Source organism: Gossypium hirsutum, chromosome D01 (genome assembly GCF_007990345.1).
Source record: "Gossypium hirsutum isolate 1008001.06 chromosome D01, Gossypium_hirsutum_v2.1, whole genome shotgun sequence".
Taxonomy (NCBI): domain Eukaryota; kingdom Viridiplantae; phylum Streptophyta; class Magnoliopsida; order Malvales; family Malvaceae; genus Gossypium; species Gossypium hirsutum.
Genome location: NC_053437.1, coordinates 50,933,924 through 50,955,282, shown reverse-complemented (window position 1 = coordinate 50,955,282; position 21,359 = coordinate 50,933,924). Strand labels below are relative to the sequence as shown.

Here is a 21,359-nt window from a genome sequence, read left to right as displayed (position 1 = left end):
ACCAAATCTATTTAATTCCATACACATATATATAATCCCATTTCTCATAAAGCTCACATGATCACTTTAATCATCAAAACTTACCTTTTCTTTCAAATTTCATATAAACTTAATACATATCGTAATCGTTTAAATCGAACTCACATTCAGTCTTACCATGTCTTTGCTCGTTGAACCATTCAGAATAAAAAATGATACTCTGATAGCTTGAAAAGCTCATACAATGACAACGTCCCAGACGTGGTCTTACATGTAATCAACTAACGATGCCACTGTCCTAGACAGGGTTTTACATGAAATCATATATTATGCCAATGTCCCAGACATGGTCTTACATGTAAATTTCAAATCGATGCCAACAACCTAGACGTCGTCTTACACGAAATCATATATCGGAATCCTATGTCATGACATATGTATCCTAACTATTCCTATGGTTCGTACAGACTTTCTGTAACACCCCAAACCCGACCTAGGAGTTATGGCCGAATCTAGCAGTGTCATATTGATGTGTTTAGCATAAAACTTGTTGTTGTTGAAATCTTTAAAATCAATTAATTATTTTGTTATTAAAAGGTGATTCCAAAACGGGTTGTTCATTTTCAAGCGTGCATCATTAAAAACTAATCACTTTTAAAACGTTATGAATTTTCCAAAATCTCATTTATTGTGAAGACGTGGTGTCTTTGAAAACGGTTACCTTTTGAAAACCCGTCTTATTCTACAACTATCAGTTTATATCAAACTAAATAAAAAAACTCCAATTTAAAGTTTATAACTTTAAAGAGGCCTTTTTACATAAAAATACCCAAGTTCAGTTACTTATAAATCAAAAGCTAAAAACGAAAGCTGATGTCGTTGTGTAGCCACCTCCGAGTCCCTTGCAACACCGAATCAACTATGGCTGAGAATTACCTACACAGTTAAGAGGAAAGGGTGAGTTTACGAAAACTCAGTGTGTAATCCCTTATCAAACAGTCGGCATACAGAACATAATCAGTCTAGGCCAGAGCCCTTTAACAGTAACAGTATAGTATGGGCCTTAGCCCAAAATGGAAACAGTATGGGCCTAAGCCCGATACAGTATCAGTATGGTGCAAATATGCAAACCCATACCAATCCAGCCAACACACCACCCGCACCAACCCAACACACTATGTGGGGACAGAGTCGACCGACCCAACCCTCACATCAATATTGCAGCATAGCTACCAGTAGTAATAATGCAGCAGAGCTGCTAGTAGTCAGAATGGCTAAGAGTCGTAAACAGGATAGCTATAAGCTATAAACAAAATGGCTACAAGCCATAAGTACAGTAATGTGATTGACACAAAGCCATTAGTAGCAGTGATATGATCGACACACAGCCATCAATAACGGTAACATGATCGGCACAATCAGTAGTAGTGATATGATCGGCACACAGCCATTAATAACAGTGACATGAATGGCACACAACCATCGGTAACAGTAAGATGATCGATACAAAGCCATCAGTAACGATACTATGATCGACACAAAACCATTAGTAGCATCGAGATAAAGCTGCTAGCAACAGTATCGCAGCAAAGCTACCAATAATAGTATATGTGGCCAAGCCACCACTAATAATGATTGTGGCTGAGCCACCAGTACAGTACTTCCTCTATAACAGTATCCCAACCCCATGCAGTATGTCGTGTATGCAGAATGCCATACTCAGAATCAGTCATTCAAATCATAGACAAATCAGTCATACCAAACACTGACTCGAGGCAAAAATAGTCATTTACCCACCAGGGCATTACGGTCATTTTACCCTACAGGGGCATTACGGTTATTTTACTCTAAAGGGGTATTATGGTCCAGATATCAACCTACAGGGATATTTTATCCTACAGGGGATATTTCGGTCCAGATATCAACCTCTCGAAAGGTCCGCAGTTGCCTCGAGCAACTCAGGTAACCTAATTGGTCACAACAATGTAAATGGGCCTAAGACCCATTACTCGACCCAAGTGGGCCTACACGCTCGTGTGACCTATTCAGCCCAGATTTCACCACGGCTATGAGATCTACATAGCCCAGTCTAGTATTTGCCACAAATAGTGGGTTTCATCCGTGTGGGGCCTACAAGCCTATTGAGCCCACACGACCTAACCACCTCAAACTCCTGCCGCCTCATGCTAGCAAAATAAATACCCTTCTTGCTTGCAATAGGATTCTAACCCAAGCCCCCCTCAATAACACAACACGCAACTTGCCTCCTTGTCACAAGCTCTTTTATGTCACATTTTGTCTTTAATTAACTAAAAGGTCTAAACGCCAAAGTCCAGGTTCCTTTAAAAGAAAAAACCAAAATAAATTACAAGAGCCAAAACTTGAACCCAAGCTCCCTTGCAACCTTAATGATGCCACAACCACTAAACCACATGCTTCCTTATGACATTTTTTAACACAATAATTTAAAAGGCCTACATCCAAGCATCTAGAGTTTTATCCACTTAAAACCAAAATTTTTGCTAAAGCCCAGGTTTGAACCCAGGACTTTTTCAACTCCTCTCAGGACTCTTAACTACTAAAGCAGACATACTTTTATACACATTTTCCAAACCGTTCCCTTACTCAAGGCCCAATACTTCTAGGCTCAAATTCTGGGGCGTTACATTTTTGGATGTCGTAATTCAATCGAATCAAACTAACAAACAATTCTCCCATGCTTATAAAAATTCGGCATTTATAATACATATACATTCGAATTTAACGACATTTATTTATTTATGAACTTACCTCATACGGACACGAACGGACCGGAACGACTATTCGACAACCTTGGACTTTTCCCGATCCAAATCCAATTTTCTCTTTTCTTGATCTAAATAAATATAAATTTGGCTATTTAATAACAGATCTCATTTAATTCAATCCATAAACACATAATTAGGAAATTTACACTTTAGCCCTCAAATTTCACATTTTTAACATTTTAGTCCTTAATAAAAAAATACGCCAAATACACAAAATTCATCAAAAACATGCCTTAGCCAAATCTTCCTCAGGTCCCTAGCAGCTCATATATTTCATTTATTTCACATTTTAACCTCTCAATTTCTCATTTTCACAATTTAGTCCATAATTAGCAAATTCATCAAAAATCCCAATACAAAATATATTTATCTATCATCAAGCTTTCATATTTCACCTTTTAACACCACAAAACTTACAAAATCAACAATGGCATAACTAAAATTCATAATCAAATTCTGAAATTTAAGCATGGGCTTGATAAAACACAAAGCAATGATCTCAAAAACATAGAAATTATCAAAAACCGAATAAAAACGGACCTTTAATCAAGCTTGGAAGTAGCTAAATATGAAAACATATGAGCCTTAGCTTTTCTTTCTTCAATTTCGACAAATATGAACTAAAAATGCATGACCATTTTATTTTATGTTTTATTATACTATCGTAATTAATTAATTTACAAAACTAACCTTTATAATTTCATTTAAAATCCACTAACCTTAGGCTTTTGTGTCCATCCATAATTTTAATGGTATAATTTCAACATAAGGCCCCACATAATGAAAGCCATAGTAATATAGTACTTTAACAATTAGCAAGTAACTTTTGCATTTTACGCGATTAAGTCCTTTTTTTGCAAATTGAGCACACAAACGATAAAATTTTCACACAAAATTTTCAAACCAAAAATAATATTAAAATATTTTTCTAACTTAGATTTGTGGTACCAAAACCACTATTCCGAATATAGTCTAAACCGGGCTGTTACATTTAACTAAGTAAAATAAAATAAAAATAACAATTTCAATGCACTTTTTCAAAAGGCGGTTTTAATTAAGATGGCATAATTATGTTAGATCAATTACATTCCTTAACTTAGAATTACTAAACCCATGTTCATGTTGTTACAAATATTTTCACGGCAACTTGGTAATTTACTAATTATTGCTATTACGTGCTTACTAAATTAACTAATCTCTTGAATATTTTTCAATGTCAATTCAAACAATTAATCAATCTTCATAATAAAAGATTAAGTGAGGTAACAATATATTTCTATATTGAAACATTTTAATCACAATAATCTTGCAAGTTATGCTAGGCTAATGTATCGTTTAATACCATCGCTAATTTAACCTTCAGTTACCTTAGAAGATTAAACATGCACCAATTATATATTGTATCAATTAATTATAATTTCAATATGTTTAATAATTAATTCATTCGTTACCTAACATTTTATAATGCAAGTATAACATAATCATGATTTTATTTAATTAAACAACTCACCAAGGTCTATAACAATACAAACATGATTTTAATAATCTAAGTGGACAGAATGTAATCAATCTAACATGAATTAATTTAAGCCATTTTAATTAGAACAAGAAAAAAAAACAATTATTCATATTCATGATCACAATAGAAATAAGAAAGTTAAAGAGAAGGGAACTAGGAAACAAATCCAGCATTTCTCTGAAGCTAGGCTAATGCGCTCCTCTTCTCCTCTGCTCGTTCTGTTGAACCAAGGCCTCTACGAATAGTTGAATGTTGTGATTCCAAAGTGGAAGAAGGCTCTTTTCCAAGATGTAAATCGGAAAAGGAAATGGGAAAATAAGAAAGGGAATGGAAGAGAGAAAAGCAAGTGAAAGAAAGAGATGTGTGGGAAATGAAACTGTGTTGAATGAAGTAGCAAAAGGAGATATTTATAGGTGTGAATGGATGATAAAAATAACAAATAATTAGTAGCACAAACTCTTCCTTGGCCAGCCATACAACAAGCAAGTTTGAATATTTCAAACTTGCTATTTTAAGCTAGGGGCAAATCTTTAAAGGCACAAAAAGTGGAGGGGTTTGAATGGAGTTTAGGGAAAATTTGAGGGCTGTTTTTTAAATGTAAAAATAAAAAAAAATCAGCTAATTGGGTCAGGTTATTGGATGGTTTTGGGCTGCCAATTTGCTTGGTGGATCAGTCTTCAATGCTTAGCACACTGGACCACTTTCTCATTCAGGCTTTATATTAATTTTTAACCCAATTAAATTTGGATAAAAATTAAATATAAAGTACATAAAATAATCATAATTTGAAAAAATATCCAGGCTTGGTCTTGGTTCACTCGATGCAAAAATTTCTCCAACAGTTCAAGCCTGTAGAGCTGTCTACCTAGCCAATTTTCACCTTTAGTGCAAAACTGTCGAAAAGAAACCAAATTTGTGAAAATTCATTATAAAAATAATTAAAATTCAAAATTTTAATAATTTAAGTGGAATTTAATTGTTTTATAAATAAAGTATGAATTTTGACAAATTTTACTACGAAACTGCATGAATTAGGGCTCAAAAGGTGTTGAAAAAGTTTATATATTTTTGTGTTTCCACATCCTTAAACTTAATTCATTGCTCGTCCCGAGAAATGCACAAATTTTAAAGGAGGAAGTGCTTGAAATTACCATTGAAAAATTTCTTTAGAATACATCTCCCCACAATTATGAGTTTAGTGTAATTATGCTCAAGAACAAGAAATTTGCAATTATGCAACTCAGGTATACATATTGCTCGAACTATTCTCAATTGTTATCATGCTAGCAAGAATAGACTAAATGTTTTCTTAATAAAGACATATTAATTCTTACCACTTAATTTTTATTCCCTTATTCAAGACTAAACTACAATCACTAAGTTTAACTTATGTCTTCATATGTTGAACTTAGCAATTTCTCTGCACTAATGTGGGCAACACAGAAATCTAAATCGAAAGGTCTTTTAAATAGGTTGTAATGTGGTTGGGCTAGGGGTAGGTAAAAGATAGATAATTTTAAGCTAAAACCCCTAGACTCAGCTTGCAATAGACCTTCGGAATAAGTACCTTCAATACACCAACTCATTTTGCTTTCATATGCTCTTTTATACAACTAATTTCTTTTGAGTACATATGCTCTTTCTTTTCTTTTTTTAACACGAGCATCTAAAAACCCTAGACTCAGCTTGCATCGGACCTTCGAAATAAATACCTTTAATGTACCAACTCATTTTACTTTCACATGCTCTTTTGTACATCTATTTCTTTTGCGTACATATGCTCTTTCTTTCTTTTTTTAACACGAGCATTTGACTGTATGTACTACAATTTTTTTGAGCATTTGATACTTCTTTTCAACTCCTCCAAACTTATTTTCAAAGAATATTTTGAATAGTACTAAGTCTGGTGTTTGGGACAATTCAAAGATAATTATGAGAAAAGTGATGGCTAAATATTGCAATGGTTCAAATAAAATTAGGCCATATAGTCTCAAAGTTGGGTTTCAAGGGATAAATATTCATTAAGGTTGGCTTGAAAGGCTTAACCGGTCTAAACAAAAGTTTGCCTAAGCCATTTTTAAAATTCCATGCTTCCTAGGATTTCGCCTTAAGAAATTATAAAGTCAATTCTAGAGACTTAATCTTTCATGCATGTCTAGCGCTCCTAAAGAATTAAAAATTTTATGGTATGATTTGCAAATTTTATTAAGAGTAATATTATGTCATAGTTCAGCTAACATAGCAATTATTGAGATAATAGAACTTTATTTATACTAAAAGTTAGCATTATTAACAAAAATTCAAAATTTTTAACAAAATATAACTTAATCATAATTATAAAAATAATACATCTTGAAAAACAATTTTAATTTTGGTCCCCCTACTTAAGATGAACAATGCCCCCATTGTAAAAAACAATAGAGAGAATGAAAATATAGACGTGAATAGTTACTGTACACCAGGCAGGACCTTAGGAAAAGGAAGTGAGTCAAGTTTGAGTGCTTAAATACCAAGCTTTTCCAAGGAAAATCCAATCCTAGACATGTTCATATCTATTGCCACACTTCTTCTTTTGCAATTTGTTCAATTTTATTAATGATTTCCACCTCTTATTTTATTATGCGAGAAATAAAAATCCTAATAGAACCTAATCCAAAAAACATTAAATATCCTAAGAAAGAATCCAAAAAACATTAAATATCCTAAGAAACATTAAATAAAGTAAATATCTCTCCTTTTTATTTATTCGTAGATCCGTCAGAATTTGACTCGTCTTTTGCTCCATTGTCTTTGTTTTTGGATGAATCATTTTGTTCATTATTCGATATTGAACTTCATGGTTCAAATATAAAATTTGAAAACTCAGACTCATAGAATATTTTTGTAAAAGCGCTTCTCATTGAGTCATCTCGTATTTTTGAATAACTCTAGTAAGCTTGTTGTTGCCACTCCATATTTTACATTAGGTCCATTAACTTTGATAGCTCACCACGAAGATCTAGCTGAGGCAAATGAGTTCTAAATGTTGGGGTTGCCATGTCAAGTTCAGTCATTGGTTCAATTCGTTCTGCTTATCAAGGATTTCAGCTGACTGCATTGGTTCGATCTCTGTAGGATCTTCTTCTTCTTCTTTGGGTTCCTCGCTTAGTTCAACTCGTTGCTGTAGAACAGAATCTTCGGCTACTCGGTAGAGGTCTCAATCCGTGATTATGCCTTGGCTATAACTTGTCTTCTTTATGTTTGCAAGAATTTTAGCTTTCAAGCACAAATTTGTTATCGTAAAGGGAAAGTATGCTGGGCCAAAACATCTAGTGGCACAATTCTGAATTTCTCTTAAAATGATTTTTCCCACATCAATGGTCTTTGCCGTTAAAATCAAGTATAATAAGACCATTCGCTCTAATGAAATTGTGGTTCGATGTGAAATAGGCATAAGCCTTAACCGAATGAAATAAAACCATACCTTCGCTAGTGGTGTCAAATATTCTCTGTGAAAAGTGTGAGTTCCATGCTTTGACATAGTCCACTTAAAATCCGACACTTTAAGTTCCTCGAGAATTTCTTACAATTTTTCGGCCTCAATATTTTCCATTAAGGAAGAATATTTGTCGTCTTCAAAATTAGGTAAATCAAAGAAGTCATTAATACTACTTGAATTTACTGGTACCTTGATTCCTCGGACAGAGACTTCTGTTAATTCGCTTGAGGTCAAATTTGCATAAAATTCACGAACTAACTCTTCATCTAGACTTAGCCTTTTCTCACAAAACACTTCCCAATTTAAAGCTTCAGTAACTTTTCTAATGCTCGCCATGAAATTAGTGTAATTGCTTTCTTTTAGTGTAAAGCCTTTTTCTTGGAGCATTTGTTGATTTTTGAAGATGCTGTCGTATCTCGCTTTGGCTTTTTCATAGTAAGATTTATTTTTTGATTCATCGACTTGGACAGAAGCACGAGTTTTTATGCGAGACATAATTAACCTGAACATAAGGTTGAAATAAATATTTTCTCAAAAATTCAATTTGCATAAAATTTAATAATTCAATAATTTGAAAAAATAAATAATTAAATTAAATTGAATTTTAGGAGAAAAATAAATAATTAAATTCAATAATTTGATTGAGGGTTGGTTGGAGGGTGATCGGTTGATGGTTAATTGTGATGGATATGCGGTGCAAATGTGACAAGGCCTGTGCAGCTAGCAAGTAGAAACAACAATGTGCAATGGCTAGGGGCGTGAGCAGTAACGACTTGTGGGATCAGTAGCAGCTCGCAAGCAGAGGCTGGTGTGTGTCAAAAAGGGCACGAGCAGGGGCAGGTGCGCCAGGGAGCATCAGTAGTGTACGGGGCCTGGTGTGAGCTGCAGGGCACGAGTGGGGTGCGCAGAGGCTAGTATGTGAGCTGTTGGGCACGCGAGCTAGTGCGGGAGCTACTGGGCCGTCTGATAGTTGCTGCTAGAGAATGAAGCTGCTGGTGATGCCACTAATAGTTGTCGATGATGGTGTTGGTAGTTTTGGTTGTGCATCACTTGGAGTATGGAGATGCTAAGGTTGATGGTGGAAAGGGTGTATGGGAGGTTGGTTTGATGGTGCGGTGAATGATGTGAATGATGGATAAAAGTGGTGGTATTTAAAGTGATAGAGGGAAGGAGTTCAACTATAATTCTTAGAAAAACTTAACAATAAAATATTCTAAGTCCTAATGTCATATAAAGTTAATAACAATTAATAAATAATATAGGATATATTATTATATTATTTTCTATTACTTTATTTATTGAAAGAAAATCTCTTAATTAAAATATGATAAAATTTAAACCAATTCTAATTCTAGACCAAGTTTATAATAATTAATATACATTATAATAAATATAATTATATATTAGTTATTATCATCTTATTTATTAAAAATTAAATTAAAAAATTTATTTCAGTTGATTTTAAAGATATTTACAAAAAGAAACAGCTAATTTCAATATTTACAAAAAGAACAACCAAATTTTGTAAATAATTCAATTAAGTACCTAAAACAAAATTTGAAAATTGAGCTGCAATTAAAACTTGGATCAAAATTTGACCCTTTTATTTGTAAAATTAAAAAAAAGATTATTTTGTCATTTAGGGAATAATTTCTCGAAAAATTATGTTAAAATCAATTCCCAGGAAAAATTAGAGGGGTCACAAGCAGTCCCGCTTATGTTCCAATCTCTTAGACAAAATTTATTTTAACATACTAATCCCAAAAATATACCCTAAATCATTTATTTAAAAGAAAACGAGAAAAGTAAGTATCCAATAAAATGAACGAGACTTTATCCTGCTCAATTTCATCCCCCCAGTAATGTTTTAAGTGCTGAGCATTAACTCGAAAATTACCTCCCTTACCTTGAAAATTCGACAACTCCATATGGAAAAACTTGGTGAATAGTAAATGGACTGGGCCAACGTGATCTTAACTTACCTGGAAAAACCTTAACATGGAATTGAATAACAAAACTAGTTGACCTGCTTCAAATTCTCGAACTTGGATGTGCTTGTCATGCCATCTTTCTAATCTTTCCTTGAATAACTTGGCATTTTCATATGAGAAAGTTTGGAATTCTTCTAACTCGTTAATTTGAAGCATCTATTTATCTTTGGCAAGCTTGGGATTCAAATTGAGATGTTGGAGAGCCCAGTAAGCTTTATGTTCTAACTCCAAGGGTAAGTCACAAGCTTTCCCAAAAACCAACCGATAGGGAGACATCCCTAAAGGTGTCTTGTATGTTGTCCTATAGGCCCATAAAGCATCATCTAGTCTTTTGGACCAATCTCGTCAGTTTGGAAAAACTACCTTATCGAGTATATCTTTTATCTCTTTGTTTGTCAGTTCAGCTTGCCCATTTGTTTGCGGATGGTAAGCTATGGCAGCCTTAAGCTTCACTCCATGTTTGTCGAGTAACCATTTCAACAATTTGTTCAGAAAATGGGACCTCTCATCAATGATGATAGCCCTAGGCATTGTTCATCAGATATGCCTCAGCCTCAACCCACTTAAATGCGTACGCTACTGCTACCAATATATACTTGTGACCAAAAGGAGGGAATGGACCAAGAAAGTCAATACCCCAAACATCGAATAATTCTACCTCAATAATGTTTTTTTGGGGCATCTCATTTCTATTGGTGATGTTTCCAACCCTTTGGCGTCCATCACAACTCTTTACGTAGGCATATGCGTCTTTGAATAGCATTGGCCAAAAGAATCTGGCTTGCAATACTTTGACTGCAGTACTTGTACTCTAAAGTGTCCCCCACTCGAAATTATATGACAATGATATAAAATCTTATGTACCTGATTTTCTGCCACGCATCTCCTGATCATTTGATATAAACACTTTTTGAACAAATATGGCTTTTCCCAGAAATATTACTTCACATCGCGAAGAAACTTGTTATTTTGTTGATACGTCTTATCAATCGGCATCAAACCACAAGCTAAATAGTTAGCACAATTAGCAACCCAATGGGTGTTATGGACATGATTTACCTTAAGTATGTGCTCGTCTGGAAATGTCTCCTGAATGGGTATAAGTGGAAAATTTCCTTCTTGCAGCTCCAACCTAGATAAGTGATTTGCTACTTGATTTTCTACCCATTTTTGATCTTGAATTTCTGGATCGAACTCTTGGAGTAAAAGTACCCATTGAATCAATCTCGGCTTGGCTTCTTTCTTGGCAAGTAAATATTTAATTGTCGAATGATCCGTATAAACAGTCACTTTGGTACCTACAAGATAAATTGAAACTTGTCAAAAGCAAATACAAAGGTGAGTACCTCTTTTTCTGTTACTGTATATTTCAACTGAGCTCCCGTCAGGGTCCGACTTGTGTAGTAGATGGGATGAAAAACTTTGTTCCTTTGCTCACCCATCACAACTCCTATTGCGAAGTCACTTGCATCACACATAAATTCAAATGGTAAATCCCAATCCAGTGTGACAATAATAGGTGCTGAAACTAATCGATTATTTAAATTATTAAACACTTTCAAACATTCTTCATCAAAGTTGAATATCGTGTCCTTCTCCAATAATTTGCATAAGGATTTAGCGATTTTGGAAAAGTCCTTAATGAATCTTTGATAGAAACCGACATATCCCAAAAAGCTCCTAATGCCCTTTATAGATGTTGGAGGTGAGAGTTTCTTGTTAACATCTACGATTGCTTTATGTACCCCAATTCCATGTCTTGTTATTCGATGCCCCAGAACAATACCTTATAGTACCATGAAATGACACTTTTCCTAGTTGAGTACAAGGTTTGTTTCTTCGCACCACCTTAGTACCTTGGCTAGATTAACTAAGGAATCATCATAGGTGTCTCCAAACACTGAAAAATCATCCATAAAAACTTCCAAATACTTCTCAACCATGTCAGTAAAAATAGAAATCATATATCTTTGAAATGTAAGAGTTGTATTACATAAACCAAATGGCATGCATTTAAATACAAATATACCGTATGAGCATGTGAATGTTGTTTTGTGTTGATCCTTTGGTACTACTGTGATCTAATTGTATCCTGAGTATGCATCAAAAAAATAGTAATAGTCTCTCCCCGCGAGTCTATCCAGCATCTGGTCCAAGAACAGCAAAGGAAAATGGTCTTTCGTAGTTGCCTTGTTCAACCTTCGGTAATCTATAAAAATTCTCCATCCCGTAACCGTTCTAGTTGGTATTAAGTCATTAGTCTCATTTTCAACGACTGTAATACCTCTTTTCTTTGGTACGCACTGGACCGGACTTACCCATGAACTATCCGAGATGGGGTAAATTATACCTGCATATAACCATTTTATGATCGTTCTTTACCACATCCTTCATAATGGGGTTCAATCTTTGTTGTCCATCAATCATTCCTTTCTCGCCATCTTCTAGGATGATTTTATGCATGTAGATGGATGGGATAATACCACGGATATTGGCTATAGTCCATCTGATAGCCTTCTCGAATTATTTTAGAACTTAAATGAGTTTCTCTTTCTGCTCTTAAGTTAACTCAGTTGAAACAATCACAGGAAAAGTCGAAGCATTACCTAAATAAACATATTTTAAGTGCGAGGGAAGTACCTTAAGTTCTAATTTAGGTGTCTCTTCGATTGACACTTTGGTTGGACATAATCTCTACTTTCTAACTCCAAAGATTCAAAGTGGGATTGCGGATTTAATCCCCTTTGATAGCTTATAAAAAAGCTAAGTATTCCCCCTTCTTCATCACTTCGAGGGTCTGACATCAAAACTTGTTCTAATGTGTCCTCAACAAATTTGAGTTCTCGTTCTACAGCTAAATCCTCTAACTCAGATACTGCAGAACAATCATCAACTATGTTAGGGAACTGCATACACTTAAAAACATTAAAAGTTACCTGATCATTTTGAACATGCATAGTAAGCTTGCCCTTTTGCATATCAATAAGTGTCCTTCTAGTTGCTAGGAAAGGCCTCCCTAGGATGACTGGCACCTTTTTGTCTACTTTAAAGTCTAAAATAAAAAAGTCAGTAGGAAAAAGTAAATTTGTCTATACATACCAATACCTCCTTGATTTTTCCTTCTGGATGTGCAAATGATCGATATGCTAATTGAAGTGTAACCGTAGTAAGTCTAACGTCACCTATCCCCAATTTCCTAAATATAGACATGGGCATCAAGTTGATTCTTGCACCTAAATCACATAGTGTCTTACCACCATAAGTTGCTCCAATGTTGCAAGGTATGGTAAAACATCCAAGGTCCTTTATCTTTAGGGGTAATTTATTTTGAAGATATGCATTGCATTCCTTTGACAGGGCTACCATCTCAAGTTCTCCAAGTCTTCATTTCTTAGACATGATATCCTTCATGAATTTGACGTAGTTTGGCATCTGCTCAAGTGCTTCTACCAACAAGATGTTGATATGAAGTTGCTTAAGTACGTCTAGGAATTTCTTAAATTAAACTTCTTATTTCTGCTTTTGAAATTATTAAGGGTAAGGTGGTGGATGATTCTTTACTAGAATTGGTTGATTCGTCTTTTGTGAAAATTGTGTATCTAACAAAGTTATTAGTTTATCAGAATTGGCTGGGTTAGAAGTTACTTTATTAGATTTTACAGATTCTGGTTCTGGTGAATCTAGAATTTCAACACTTGGTTGAACTTCCACTAAATCTTGACATCAGCCGACTCCTCTTCAACTTCAACTGTGTTGGGCTCTAATGTCTTTCCGCTCCTCAATATTAATACTTTCCAATACTCTTTCCCTTGATTTCTTGGATTTTCTGTATCACTAGGCAGAGCACCCTGTGATAGTTTCCTAAGTTCAATAGCAAGTTCGCCCACTTAATTCTTCAAATTCCTTAAAGTGGCATCATTCTTTGCCATTTATGCCTTCAATAGGTTCTCTAAGATATTGGAAGGTTCAACTTGAGTTAGTTTCTGAACTTTTTGGGTAAAAACAGGTGGTTGGGTCAGTTTAGGTTGTGCATAAGTGTTACTGGTTCCAACCCTTTGGTTACTCCAAGAAAAATTTGAGTGGTTTCGCCAATATGGGTTATAAAAATTGGATTGCAGTACTTGCCTTCCTCAGTTTAGGTTTGGTTACCCATGTACTACTCGGATTCTGGCTTTAATGGACATTCTTCGAACAAGTGTCCTTCCCCATAATAAACACAGGCTACAGTCTCAAATTGATTCGGTGGCTGAGCTGCAAAATTATTAAACCCATTAGTAGTAAAGTTTTTAAGCATTGAGGATGTTGAAGATACTTGAGATGAGAGTGAAGTGAGAGTGTCTACTTCATGTACTCCAGCAACTCGTCTTCCTGACATTGCTCGATTGATTTGCCATTGATAATTATTGCTGGCAATCCTCTTGATGATTTCATAAGCCTCGTTATAAAACTTAGAAAGGAAAGCATCGTTAGTAGAATCATCTGCTACCATCCTCGTGTGAGCATTGAAATCGTTATAGAACGTGTCTAATTGGACGCAATGAGGGATTTCATGATAAGGGCATCTTCGTCATAGTTCTTTAAACCTTTCCTATGCCTCATACAAAGACTCGTCATCCATCTGTTGGAAAGTAGTGATCTCGTTCCTTAACTTAGAATTCTTGCTAGGTGGGAAGTACTTCATAAGGAATCTTTTTGCTAACTCTTGCCATGTGGTAATGGAATTTATTGGCAATGAGTTCAACCAGGCTTGAGCTCTGTCCCTCAGTGAATATGGGAAAAACTTTAATCGTAGTGCATCTTTGGGTGTTCCGGCTAATTTGAAAGAATCAATCACCACCATAAACAAACTTAAGTGATTGAAAGAATCAATCACCACCATAAACAATCTTAAGTGAAGGTGAGGATCTTCGGTAGGCATTCCATTGAATTGACCCACTGTCTGAAGCATCTAAAACATGACAAGCTTCAACCCAAATTGTTATGCCTCAATTTCGAGTCTCCTAAAACTCAGATTAAGCTTATGAAACACTGGCACAACATACTGGCTTAGAGCTCTATCCCTATCATTAACAATAAGGATAGGATTTTGAGCATGGTTTGCTTCGTTTCCTTGATTCGGATTTTCAAAGTTCATATCTTCGGTCCTTCTCTGACTTGCTTGTATTCTTCTTTGTCAAAAATTTCTTTCAATTTTAGGATCTACGAGGAGTAAATCAATAATTCGATCAATACTCATAAACACATGAAATAAAAATAGAAAAAAATAATAGAATTAAAATTAAACAGAAAAATAAACCAAAATGCAAAATTAACAACTTCAAAAATAGTATCTTTTAAAACAATCCATGGCAACGACGCCAAAAACCTGAAACGATGGCAATGTGCAAGCGTGCACAATCACAACAAGTAAAAAAGTGACAAGTAAATGTTGAGTTATCGTACCCACAGGGATTGTGAAAAAAAAATATTTATGAAATGTAAATCAAACACTTTGGTGATTAAAAATATTTTGATTTTGAGGAAGTGATTAAAAACTAAAATTTAACAAACTAAAATAAAATAAAAATAAAAATTTTAATGCACGATTACAAAAGATGGTTTTAATCAATATGACATAATTGTGTTAGACCAATTACATTCCTTAACTTAGAATTACTAAACCCATGTTCATGTTGTTACTAATATTTTCACGACAACTTGGTAATTTGCTAACTACTGCTCATACGTACTTACTAAATTAACTACTCTCTTGAACATTTTTCAATGTCAATTCAAACAATTAATCAATCTTCATAAGCATATAAAATATTAAGTGAGGTAACTATATATTTCTATATTAAAAGAGTTTAATCACAATAAACCTGCAAGTTAGGCAAGGCTAATGTACCGTTTAATACTGTCGCTAATTTAACCTTCAGCTACCTTAGAAGATTAAACATGTACTAATTAAATACCGTGTCAATTAATTATAATTTCTGTAATAACCCATTTTTAGTGAAATTGGAACAGTGGTTTTGGGACCACAAATTTGATGTCAAAAAAATTATTTTAATATGATTTTAATATCTACAACATGATAATATTATAGTATAAAAATTTCGTTAAGAAATTTTACAGTTTGCATGTTCAATTTGATGAAAAGGACTAAATCGCGTAATATGCAAAAGTTGTGTTCTATTAGCTAAAGGTATTAATTAGCTATATAAATTTATAGTGGAGGTCCTTACATGTTAATTAGACCATTAAATGAGTTAGTGGATGTGCATGGCTTGGTAAATGTGAAATTATTAAAGTTAGGTAAGGGTAATTTGGTAAAAAGGCAATTAAAGATAAAAGTAATCAAAAATTAAAGCTATCATCTTTCATTCTCTTCTCCAACTTAAATTTACAGCAAAGAAAACACCATGGGAGATCTTTAATTTTTTGCTAGACTATCCCTTGCATGTAAGTGCAATTTTGTTCCGTTTTTTAATGATTTTCATGTTTTCAGGATCGTTGTAGCTTAACCTAGCTATCCCGGGGACTAATTTCCAAAACTATTGAATTGTTTGAGTTTTGCAATTGATGAATAAGTTAGGGTTTTGAAGTTTAAGGGAATAAAATGCATCCTTGTTGTTAGATAAACAACTTTTGTTAAGTGATTTTTGTTAAATTTCTCAATTAGGGGCTAAATTGAAAAATGTGAAATATCATGGTATAAATTGTGAATTAATGAGATGTATGGGCTGCTATGAATATACATGATAATCAGCTAGGCTTGGGTAGGGAGGAAATTGCATGAATTTCATTTTACGAGCCTAGGGACTAAATTGTAAAGAAATCAAAAGTATAGGGGCAAAATGGTATTTTTTCCAAAACATGATTTTTGGACAAAATTGATTAGAATGAAGTTTGAATTAGTTAAATTTGATTATATAGATCAAGAAAAGTAACGTACGGATTTAGATCGGGGAAAAGTTAAAGTGTAGGATTAATCGATCGTTTTTCTCCGTATGAGTTGAGGTAAGCTTGTATATTTAATTAGCATTAAATTATAATTGATTTAAATGTTTTTGTGTCATATTATTGATATTGTGACACTACAGAAAAATCCAACGAAGTTTTGACGACTGTCGAACCCCATGTGAACCTTTTGAATATATAGAATACAAATGACATGTCATTAGGGGTTACCGTGTTTTGGGTGCTGCTCTCGTACTTCCTAGCAGTGGCTGAGTTTCCAACATGTGTTGCGGTTACTTTACAGCTTGTGTGAGCATCACCGTGTAGCTACGTCTTGACTAACAACTTGTGTGAACAGACCTAGTTATGGCTCAAGAGAGAGCATTGATACGAGATATGAGATTGTAGTGATTTCGACCACGTGTTTGCACATAGTGTGCAAGATACTCGTGTATCCGATAGTTTTCCAAGTGGTTCAACGGGCACAGTATTGTTACGAGGTCATACAAGTTTTATACGAACTAGTACAGGTATGTATGCAAAATACATGGCAATGGTATACATTTATGACATATGAATAGATAGTATGGCTAACTTGGTTGGTGATTATGTGTTAGGCTTTTGGGCCAATTTGAGTTGTGATATGCCTTATTTTACTTACTTAAATTATGGTTAAATAGGTATGAGAAGAAGGAAGGATGGACAAATGCTTCTATTAGAATTGCTATAAAAGCATGGAAAGGTATGAGTTATTAGATGATCGAAATATGCTTTGACACATGCTTGAAAATTTGAATGCACTTAAGTAGTGTGTACTTATGCTATGATGTTTTAAGTTGATTGCTAGTTTATGTGATAATTAAAATTGAGAGGCTAATGTTGTTTAAGCTAAGGCCAAGATATATTGGATTGACTAAAGTGTATTATGCTTATAAATTGAAGTGGTAAGCTTTATTTTTGAATTAGAACTTACTAAGCATTACATGCTTACTTTGTGTTAGTTTCTTTGTGTACTTAGATATCAGAAGCTCGTTCGGGTTGGATGTTGGTGGAGATTTCATCACACTATCTATCGGTTATTTTGGTATTTGTGATTTTATAATTTTGATTATAATGACATTTATAGGTCATTTTGTCTAATGAAAGCCTACATGTTTTGTTATGTTTGTAGCCATTTGATTTGGCTTGTATTTGAGGTATATTGTGTATGTATATATGTGTAAATTGCCTTATTATATGTGGTGTATGGTTGTCATGTAAATGCCTTGTTTGTGAATTGATGTTTTGAGTTTCAAATTGTTGATTTTGATAAGCGACGTACATGTTAAGCTTTAGGCAAAACGAGGCATATATGTATTTGACCATGTAGGTATGTTTGAGATGCATAGTTTGCTTGATTATAAATGATCAATTAGGGTGCTTATGGGCATCATGTTGTTATGTGTGGATATTATAAGTTATAAGCTTGATGTTGGTTGGTTTTGCATGCCTATTTATGTCATGGTCATATGCAAATTGTTGAGTTTAGGTTGGCACCAATTTGGGTGAGAAATATGACTTGGAAAATGGCCTATTTTTGGTCCACACGGGCAAAGACACGGGCGTGTGTCTCATCCGTGTGTGACACATGGCTAGGTGACACGGCCATGTGTCCCCGAAATTTCCTTAGAAAACAAGTCACTTGCTTCACATGGCCTAACACATAGGCGTGTGGCTTGGCCGTGTGGTACAAGTCAGTATACCCTCCAGTTTTCACACGGCCTTGCACAACGGCGTGTGAGGCCATTTCGAAGGGTACACGGCCTAGCATACGAGTGTGTGGTGTGGCCGTGTGACCCAGGTTAGTGAGTTACACTGGGTAGGACACAGGCTGGGAAACGATTGTATGTCCCCATTTTGAATGCCCATACGGCCTGAGACACAGTGTGTCACTTGGCCGTGTAGGACACACGCCTCGCCACACGGGCGTGTGTCCCCTGCACTTTGAAAATTTCAATGTTTTCTTAAAAATTTCTTGAGTATTTGGTTTAGTCCCGAACTATTTTTAATGTCTATTTGGGGCCTCAAGAGCTCGTATTAGGGACTATATGAATGAGTTTGAATGTTGTTTGATTTGAATGAGAAATGAATATGACATGTATGATTGTTTGATCTATAAGTCCGGTAATGCTCCGTAACCTTGTTCCGACGTCGGATACGGGTTAGGGGTGTTACAATTTCAATATGTTTAATAATTAATTCATTTGTTACCTTATATTTTATAATGCAAGTATAACATAGGCATGATTTTATTTCATTAAACAACTCACCAAGGCCTATAAAAACACAAACATGATTTTAATAATCTAAGTGGACAGAATGCAATCAATCTAACATGAATTAATTTAAGTAATTTTAATTAGAACAAGAAAAAAAATAAAAAAAATTATTCATATTCATGATCACAACATAAACAAGAAAATTAAAGAGAAGGGAACTAAGAAGCAAATCCAGTATTTCTCTGAAGCCAAACTAGTGTACTCCTCTTCTTCTCTGCTTGTTTTGTTGAACCGAGGCCTCTATGAACAATTGAATGCTACGATTCCAGGGTGGAAGAAGGCTCTTTTTCAATAGCTAAATCGGAAAAGGAAATGGGAAAATAAGAAATGGAATGGAAGAGAGAAAAGCAAGTGAAAGAGAGAGATGTGTGGGAAATGAAGGTGTGTTGAATGAAGTAGCAAAAGTGAGTATTCAGAGGTGTGAATGGCTGATAAAAATAGCAAATAATTAGCAGCCACACAATCTTCCTTGGCCGGCCATACAACAAGTAAGTTTAAATATTCTAAACTTGCTATTTTAAGCTAGGGGCAAATCTTCAAGGGCACAAAAAATGAAGGGGTTTGAATGGAGTTTAGGGAAACTTTGAGGGCTATTTTGAAAGTATAAAAATTAGAAAAAATCAGCTGATTGGGTCAGCTTATTAGATGGTTTTGAGCTGCCAATTTGCTTTGTGGATCAGTTTTCAATGCTTAGTACACTGGGCCACTTTCTCCTTCAGGCTTTATATTAATTTCTAAACCAATTAACTTTGGATAAAAATTAAATATAAAGTATATAAAATAATGATAATTTGAATCGTCCTTTGCTGGAAAAATACTCAACCTTGCTCTTGGTTCACTCGATGTAAAAATTTCTCCAACGGTTCAAGCCTTTTGAGGTATCTACAGAGCCAACTTTTAGCTTTTGAGCAAAATTGTAAAAAATAAACCAAATTTGTGAAATTTAATTATAAAAATAATTAAAATTAAATATGTTAATAATTTAAGAGAAATTTAATTATTTCATGATTAAAGTATGAATTTCGACAAATTTTACTACAAAACTGCATGAATTAGGGCTCAAAAGGTGCTGAAAAAGTTCATATATTTTTGTGTTTCTAATGCCACAAGTGAATAAATCCATAAGAAGTTTCAGGATATATTCTCTTTGGATCCAGTTTGATGTACTTTCAGTCCAGTTAGTCACATCTATATATTTATCTTCTAGGAGTCATATGCTCCGATGCCTAAGACAAAACATCTCCTCAATTGGACTTGATAGATAGCATATTAGTCTTTCAATAAATTTGCTCATTTTTAACTAGACTAAAGACAAGTTTAGGTTCGTGTACTAATATAAGTTGTCTTTTTGTTTTACGATTCGACTGTGTAATATCGCTTAGTATTAGTTAAACATTAGACCACCAGTGAGCAACATTTGCTTCTATGTTTTTCTCAAATCCAAAAGTCTTGATCACTTTATCAAATCTTTGATTCCATGAGTGGGATGCTTGCTTAAGTCTATATATAGATCTAAGCAGTTTGCAAACTTTATACTCATTTCCTTTAGCTATATATTGACCTGCCGTAATTTGATATGTGAATTAGGCTCCCTAGTATGCTTAACGAGATTATTTTCAAGCAATTTATATGTTTTTGTCATGTTTTTACTTAGTTTTAGTTCATTGCACAAATAAGTGTTTAGTGTGCATTTTATGTTATTTTGAGAACCGAGATCTAATGAGGTTGGTGGATGATGTAGGGAGCCCATGGTGGGCCAAATAGAGTGAGAACATCACCAAGAATAGGGGTATCGCGATATCAAAGCATTACAGTCGTGATACCCCTGACAGTGTTGAAACAAGGAAGCTCGAGCCACCAATAGTGGTATTGTGATGCCCAAGACTCCCAAGGACCCTTATTTCAATACTAATGTTAATATCACGATACACGGCTCTAGGTATTGCTATATCACTATTAAGGGAGACAAAAAATGACCATAAGGGTAGTTCTTGTCTAACATGTCCCCCAACCAAAATTATATTTTTAGGGGAAATTTGGTCAATATTTTTGTACATGAACTTTATTAAGATAGGCCAAATTAGTTGAAACAAAGGACACATTTTACATTTTCAGGTTTTTAGGACTGTTCTTCATCTTTTATTGCTTAGTTTCTTCTCTATAGTTTAGGGTTTAAATTCTTGCTCATTTTCAGATATTTCTTAGTTTTTTTATCTTTAGTTAAGTTAGCTACCACTGTAGTTATGATCTATTTGTTTATTTAGTCCTTCAAACTCTCTTATAGTTACAATCTAATCTGTTAATCGAATGTCATTTAGCTTTGTT

At 34.3% G+C, this 21,359-nt stretch overlaps 1 non-coding gene across 1 annotated transcript; it reads left to right on the top strand.

Moving 5' to 3' along the window:
* The first annotated feature begins 14,318 nt into the window (after positions 1 to 14,318).
* LOC121214146 (small nucleolar RNA R71) lies at positions 14,319 to 14,425 on the top strand. Its single transcript, XR_005909733.1, has one exon. It is a non-coding gene; the product is annotated as a small nucleolar RNA R71 (small nucleolar RNA).
* Positions 14,426 to 21,359: the final 6,934 nt, after the last annotated feature.